The following is an 8,523-nucleotide window of genomic DNA, read 5'->3' as shown; positions in this document are numbered from 1 at the left end:
GTCTGGGTCACGTATGTGCTCTCATTCCTTCATTCCTCTCTTCGCTCCTTCCCTCTCTCCCTCACTCCCTCCAGTCCTCCTTTAGTTCTTCTTATATGCCGCCCAAGACTTCTTTTTTCTTCTTCATATTCTCTTGCTTCCTTCTTTCTCTTTTGCTTGTTTTTATTTGACTTCCTTTTCCACCTCCTTTTTTTCGTGTTGGTCTGTCTCTCTCTCTCTCTCTCTCTCTCTCTCTCTCTCTCTCTCTCTCTCTCTCTCTCTCTCTCTCTCTCTCTCTCTCTCTCTCTCTCTCTCTCTCTCTCTCTCTCTCTCTCTCTCTCTCTTTTCCCCTGTTCCTACCTACTTATTTTTCCCAGTCATCTATTTTCACCTAATCTTCCTTCCCTCCAATCATTCACGGCTCCCTCAACACCACGTCACTCGCATCACCTTCGCCCTTCGCAAATCCGTCAACGCGCTTTTTCTACCGTTTCTTCCTCTCGCGCTCCCCCGCTCCCCTTCGGAAAACATAGAACCTCCTCCTGCACGAACGGGGCTTCCTTAATTCACCGTCCCCTTGCCGGCTTCCACGCATGTTCCTTCCCCTTCGAGTTGTCATTTTCATGCCTTTGCGATGAAGTGACGTGGCGGTGTTGAAGCAAGACCTGTCCCTATTTTTGGATCCTGGAGGTGAAGGAGGAAGAGAAGGAGGAGGTAGAGCACAACATGAAGAGGTGGTGATGAGACTGCTCGGTAGGTTTGTATGGGATAGAGAGAGAGGAGTAAGAGGAGAAAGGAGAGGGGAGAGGAGTAATCATCTGGTACTTTTAGATGATAGATGAACTGGGAAGGGGACAAGATGAGGAGGTCGGGATGATACAGCTGGATAGGGGTGTATGGGAGAGAGGAGAGAGGGAGAGAGAGAGAAAGAGCAAAATGGCATGGTGAGAGAAGTGGCAATCTTGTACTTTAAATAGTAGATGAGCTGGGAAGGGGGACACGATATGGGGCAGTGGTGGAGCTAGATAGGGATAGGTGGAGGAGAGATGAGAGGGGCAGAGAGAGTGCAGGGAAGGAGAAGGGAGAGAAGGGAGTGTCAGGTACTCTTCAGCAATGAGAAGAGGGAACAGTGATGAGAAGAGAGGCAAGCTGAGTTGGTAGTGATGATATAGCTGGATAGAGGTAGGTGGGGGAGAGATGAGAGGGACAGAGAGAGTGCAGGGAAGGAGAGGGGAGGGAAGGGAGTGTCTGGTACTTTTCAACGATGAGAAGAGGGAACAGTGATTCGAAGAGGAGCAAGATTAGGAGGTGGCGATGATATAGCTGGAAGAGAGAGCCTGGAAGAGAGACTAGAGGGAGATAAGAGTGCAGGGAAGAAGAGGGGAGGGAAAGTAGTGTCTGGTAGTTTTCAACGATGAGAGGAGGGAACAGTGATGAGAAGAGGGGCAAGCTGAAGAGGTGGTGATGATATAGCTGGAAGAGAGAGCTTGGGGGAGAGAGGAGAGGGACAGAGAGAGAGAGTGCAGGAAAGGAGAAGGGAGAGAAGGGAGTGTCTGGTACTTTTCAACGATGGGAAGAGGGGGAAGATGAGGAGGTGGTGATGATATAGCTGCAAAAGAGAGCGTGGGAGAGAGAAGAAAGGGAGATAAGAGTGCAGGGACGGAGAGTGAATACAAAAAAACACGAAGGAGGAACAAACAACAGCAGACTTGATGGTCCTTACGAGGCTGTTTGTGACAAGCTACACTAACTATCTAATCAAAGGTGGAAGATGAAGGACAGCAAGGGCGAAGGTTTAGGAGGAAGTATCAGGTCCCTTTAAATGATGGATGAAGTGTGGATGTGTTGATGTGTGAGAGAGGCGAGAGGTGTTGCAAGCGCTTCGTTCCCTTAAGACGTGTTTATCGGGTGTGATTTTCTGGTCATCACACACCTGGGAGGCTATCTGTTACCTGCTATAACATGAATCAGGCTCGAGAGGATCCCATTTTTCTACTGTGGCTGATAATTCTTTCTTTCTCCCTCGTAGGTACGTGTTGGGTTGTATCTACCTCGTACGTGAGTGCGTGTGAGCCTGGCAGACACAATGGAAGGCTTTGGTGAGTGTACAGACGATTGTTGGGCCTTTGATTAAATATGTATATCTAATGTTTACCGAAAATAGAATACGCACTGTAGTTTGTTAAAAGAAGACCGAATAAGAAAATAAAGTCTAGTATACAGATATCTAAACGTAGGCCTTGAATAGCTGTAATAAAATAAGCTTTGATTCATATGTCTAAGGCCTACCTAATCCGAAACAGACAGGGTGCTTAATTTAGAGGGAAACATAACTCCGGGACAGAGATCTAAAGTGAACCGCGAAAATAACAACTAAAACGCTGAAGATGACTAACGTAAGAAAAGAAAAAAGAAGAAGACCAACGGAAGCAGTTTTGTATATGGACAGGAATGAAAAAAATAAAGGAGAAAATGAGGTAACTAACTAAGACAAAATACTAAACCTAACGCGTGAAAAATAATATATAGGTCCGAAAATGACCCCCATTCCGCCATAAACAAGTATATATCGTCACCTTCGTAAACAAACCGCCTAAGTCATTATTTTCTACTTTACAGGAAATCAAAAAAGAAGTCATTATCTCATTTGGCTTAAGATTTGGACAGAAATGAAAAGGCCGATTCTAGAACACTCAAACCCTGAATGACGAAGGCAACTATACAAAAAATGGGCGTCACCTGTTGAAAAATTTATGTAGACAAAACCTGGAATTGTTTGAAATATGACTTAGGCGATTATTTTATGAGGGTGACGATATATTTATGAAAACACGACAAATAAGCTGATAAACTTTACTAACACCGCGCCATAAACGACAAAACGGTGAAAATAAACGTCATAACTTTGCACGAGACGAACACGGAGTCATAAACGCGGCAAGCGGAGAGCGTAACGAACGAGGCTCATCCACGTGCTGTTCATTTGTCCCTCCGCGCCTCCCCTCGGCCCTGACAACTTATTCATCAGCCCCCGGGTCGCCCTACACGCCCTACATGACCATTTACTTCGGCTGTGAGGGTGCTCCGAGGATCTTTGAGGGTGGAACGTTTTCATGCTAGACAAAGAGAAAATACAAGTGAAGGAACGATGCATTTGTTATATCGTATTGGGTTCTTATAACTTGCCTTTCTAGTATGAGCAATGGAAATATATTGAAAAGTGTGTGAAAAACGGTATGAACACACAAGAACGAGCACACAAACGAACACAAACACATACATGCATACTATAAAGACACACACAGAAACTCAATCTCACAGAGGCATGCACATACACACACACCTCACAAACAGAATATACACTACGCTCATACTTAAATACCTGAAGAAGAAACATCGCTTAAATTATAAACAGGTATGCAAAAGGTATGAGTGGAGTCTAAGGCTCTTCGTCTCATCAGCTCTCCTCCTCCTACTGATAGTCTTCTACCTCGTAAATTCCGCCGCCATGTTGCCTCTCTTTCTATCTTCTATCGATATTTTCACGCTGACTGCTCTTCTGAACTTGCTAACTGCATGCCTCCCCCCTTCCCGCTGCCTCGCCATACACGACTTTCTATTGAAGCTCATCCCTTTACTGTCCAAATCCCTTACGCACGAGTTAACCAGCATTTTCATTCTTTCATCCCTTACGCTGGTACACTCTGGAACAATCTTCCTTCATCTGTATTTCCTCCTGCCTACGACTTGAACTCTTTCAAGAGGAGGGTATCAGGCACCTCCTCCCGAAATTGACCGTGAGCTGCCCGTGAACTGTTTCCTCTGCAGTAAAAAGAATGTTGAAAAAAAGGATCGCAGAGACACATGCATTGACCAAAAAGAATTCCGGTGCTCAGAAGTTTCCTTAGAATTCAAAAGAGTAAAAAGAAAAGTCTTGGATATTAACTCCTTGCCACTTCCACGAGCATCTATCTTTTGCATGTAGCTTACAAGAATATTGGCTCAGGCGCACCACAAAGAAAAAAAATATAAAATAACTCTCTCTCTCTCTCTCTCTCTCTCTCTCTCTCTCTCTCTCTCTCTCTCTCTCTCTCTCTCTCTGCATATAAATAACGCCATAAATACTACCACACAAAGATCTTGCATCCTTGTTCTTGGGGTTTAGATTCATTTCGCTATATCGCAAAAGTCTCTCTCTCTCTCTCTCTCTCTCTCGGCAGTAAATCATAATCCGTATTCATTAGCAATAATCTCGAGGCGAAAACTGTGAAAAGAGAAAGAGCGAGAGGAAAAGAGGGACGAGGAAGAGAGAAAACGTATAAAGCAAATGCGTAGACTCAACTAAATATTCAAAGGCTGGATTAGTCTGGGCGGGGAGAGGGGAGCGAAATCACAAGTATTACTAAATGAAAGGAAAAAAGGAGACTAGAGGCAGGAAATTTGTAATGTGCTGGATGACATAATCTGAAGTCATGTTTTAGTGTGTTGGAAGGGGGAGCAGTAGTAGTAGTAGTAGTAGTAGTTGTAGTGGTAGTAGCAGTAGTAGTAGTAGTGGTGGTAATAGTAGTAGTAGTAGTAGTAATAGTAGCAGTAGTAGCAAAAGTAGTAGCTCCTCATATTTCCCTTCACAAGATACAAATGGCTGAATATTTCCCGCCATAAATGCAAACCGTCTTGATATTATTAATTTGTATTACACTCTCTCTCTCTCTCTCTCTCTCTCTCTCTCTCTCTCTCTCTCTCTCTCTCTCTCTCTCTCTCTCTCTCTCTCTCTCTCTCTCTCTCTCTCTCTCTCTCTCTCTCTCTCTCTCTCTCTCTCTCTCTATTAACCTATTAACCTTTTATAACGACCTCTTCACTGTTTATGACGTAACCAAATCACTGGACGTAGTCTATCTTGATTTCCAGAAAGCGTTTGATAAAGTCCCGCATCATAAATTACTTTATAAAATAAAGCAAATAGGTATTGACGGTCAAGTAAACCAATGGATCGCGAATTGGTTGAGCAACAGACAACAAAGAGTAGTGATTGACGGATTTAACTCAGAGTGGGCGCCTGTCACTAGTGGCGTCCCTCAGGGCTCGGTCCTTGGCCCAGTGCTCTTCATTATTTACATCAACGACGTGGATGTTGGACTCAATAACCGCATTAGTAAATTTGCAGACGACACAAAGATTGGTAACTCGGTTCTCACTGACGAAGACAGGCAAAGCCTCCAAGAGGATTTGCACAAAATTTCAGCTTGGTCGGATAGATGGGAGATGCCCTTTAACGTAGACAAGTGCCAGATCCTTCAAGTTGGAACGAGGAATAAGAAGTTCGAATACGAAATGCGCGGCGTTAAACTCAAAAGCGTTCAATGCGTCAAAGACTTGGGGGTCAAAATCGCTTCAAACCTCAAATTCTCACAGCAATGCATCGATGCAGCAAATAAAGCGAACAGAATGTTGGGCTTCAATAAAAGAAACTTTGTATTCAAGAATAAAGATGTAATACTCCCGCTCTACAACAGTTTAGTCAGACCCCACTTGGAATATGCGGTACAGTTTTGGTCCCCCCACCATGCAAAGGATATTGCTAAATTAGAAGGTGTTCAGCGTCGGGCAACGAAAATGATCCCTTCCTTGCGCAACAAATCCTACGAAGAAAGGCTTTCTACCCTTAACATGTTCTCTCTTGAGAAACGTCGCCTCCGCGGAAAACTGATCTAATGTTTTAAAATACTTAATGGTTTCACGAATGTAGACAGATCAACATTGTTTCTGATCGATGACACTTTGCGCACGAGGAACAATGGCGTAAAACTCAGATGTAGACAAGTAAATTCAGACTGCACCAAATTTTTCTTCACCAACGTTGTAGTGCGATAATGGAATAAGCTTCCACCATCAGTGGTCCAGTGTAACACGATTGACTCCTTCAAAAATAAGCTCGACCGTCACTTCCTTCAACTTAATATCAACTAGAGTAGAAATGCAACGTTTTGGAGTCTTCTGATTAATGTAAAATCACTTAGGTTTAGGGACAGACCACCAAGTCTGGACCATGGGGTCTGTGTGGTCTGATTTTCTATGTAAATCTATGTAAATCTCTCTCTCTCTCTCTCTCTCTCTCTCCATTCATATACAACCATCAGATGTAAAAGCAAGGAGAACGTCGGCTCTATTACAACAACTAGAACAATAACAACAACAACAAAAGCAGCAACAACAATAACAAAGAGGCAACACTATCACCATCACTAACCATCACCATCATCATCAGCAGCAGCAAGAACAACAAGAACATCACTATCAGCAGCCGCCACCCATAAACCAAAATAAAGACGTGCAGAGAGAGAGAGAGAGAGAGAGAGAGAGAGAGAGAGAGAGAGAGAGAGAGAGAGAGAGAGAGAGAGAGAGAGAGAGAGAGAGAGAGAGAGAGAGAGAGAGAGAGAGCAGCAGCCTATCAGTTTCCAGTCCTCCCATCACACGGCTGTCACACGGAAGGGAATAACAGGGCGCGAAGGTCATTATGGAGGAAGTAATGACACAGACCTCACTAGCTTGCCCTCCTCCATTCACATTCCCCCCCCCCTCTCCTCCCCTCCCCCCACCTGGTTTCTCGTTACTAGATGTTGACTCGAGAAACACTTATCACGTGAGTTTCCTGTCAGTGTCGGGTAAATGATTTTCTCTGCTTGAACTTTTTTTTAGAAATTCCCAAAGTTTGTTTAGTGTATCTCTATTGCTTCGGATAATTAAGCGATGGAGGTCACCCGCATGATGATGTGACAGAAGTGGCGTGTCGCGTTGAATCCCCTGACGTTTTATGCAGCACTGTCCATCAATAGTCAAAAGGCAGAAGTTTTTATTTATATATTTTTCACTACAATCATATTTATCATACTATTCCATCGTTATTACCGTATATTTTTTTATGATGTGTTCTTTTTCCAAGGAGATATTCTACGTATTAATCTTTAACTCGGCTCTCTTCCCTCCAGCCTGTGATTTCCTCTTATATATTATTAAAGGTTAAGAGATTAGTTTAGTTGCGTCCCACTTTTTCCCCATTTTTCTCTTTCCATTTCCCTCCCTCCCGGCATATCAGATTCACAAGAGCACCATAACGCAACCTGTGACGAGCCGGATTCTGACACGTAATTATCGAGGATGGACTGCTGGGGGAGGGGATGAGGGGGAGGGAAGGGAGAGGGGAAGGGGTAGGGGGAGGTGGGGAGAGGGAAGGGAAAGTGGGATATCGAATAGCAAAAGATGGAAGACAAAAGTAATGAAGAAGAGGGAAAAAATGTGAAATGTTTGTAGTCTACGTTTATACATTTTAATTCTTTTTATGATATTGTGATTATAAAACTGTCAGTTTGGAAAATATGACTGAAGGCCTGTGTGTGTGTGTGTGTGTGTGTGTGTGTGTGTGTGTGTGTGTGTGTGTGTGTGTGTGTGTGTGTGTGTGTGTGTGTGTGTGTGTGTGTGTGTGTGTGTGTGTGTGTGTGTGTGTGTGTGTGTGTGTGTGTGTGTGTGTGTGTGTGTGTGTGTGTGTGCATGAACGAGTGCGTGAACCAAACACTGGCAGCCGGCGCGCCCCTCCCTCCCATGCCTCTTTACACCCCGTCAAGCGGCCGATCGTTAGGCGCAGACTATTTACCTTCGCCTCGCAGGAACTGACGGCGCGACGCCACGCCATTGTGTCAAACTTCAAAACACAAACATTTTTCACACACTTGAGAAAATGTGAAGAGAACATGTTTCTTTGCTTGCTTGTCCCTTTTAGCCTTGCTGATGGGAGGAGCAGCCGACGCACCCGCCGCCGCTCCTCCCGACGCACGCTAGACGCTCCTCTCTCGTTGTATCCTGACTTCTTGTAGAATGAGTGCTTGTGGGCCTTTAATATATTCTCGAAAAATAGTTCCCCATTTATCACCACTAACCAAATTCTATGCATCTTCAGAATAGTAAGGAAATAGGAATTTAGATCCAAGCCCAGCCGAGCGAAGATAATAAAGAAAAAAATAAGTGAATAAGACTGCTGGGCCCTAAAGCTCTGGGGTTTCGTATATAAATATCCGAATGAATATATGAAATATTTCGTGTTAATGCAAATAAAAAGACAATACAGCTCAACGATATTTCTGCGATACTAGGGAGCGATACCAACGGTCGTTACATAATTTTGCTATTTTGAAAATGGAGGGAACGAAAACAGAGTAAAAATTGTGCGCGTGCAAAACTTGTGAGCACTGGCGGACGGTAGTAAGTGAAACACGGCCGCCCAGGACCGTAGAGTTTACTTCCCGTTTTTATTTGCGCCATAAATCTCCGTGAATCATCGTGACTTTCACTGTTATGCATTTCCTTTTTTATTGCGTGTTGCATTGTTTCCTGCACTGCCGTATTGTCGCGCACATTTTATTTTAACACATCTCTGTATATGTTACCACTCCGGTATACAACTTTTATTACCTTCAAGCCTTAGCTGACAAAAATACTGCAGAGTTGTTTTACGTGTACTTCGTCATATTACAATAAAGGTGTGTATGTGTG

Source organism: Eriocheir sinensis, chromosome 22 (assembly GCF_024679095.1).
Source record: "Eriocheir sinensis breed Jianghai 21 chromosome 22, ASM2467909v1, whole genome shotgun sequence".
NCBI classification, from domain to species: Eukaryota; Metazoa; Arthropoda; class Malacostraca; order Decapoda; family Varunidae; genus Eriocheir; species Eriocheir sinensis.
Note: the sequence above shows the minus strand (reverse complement) of the source record.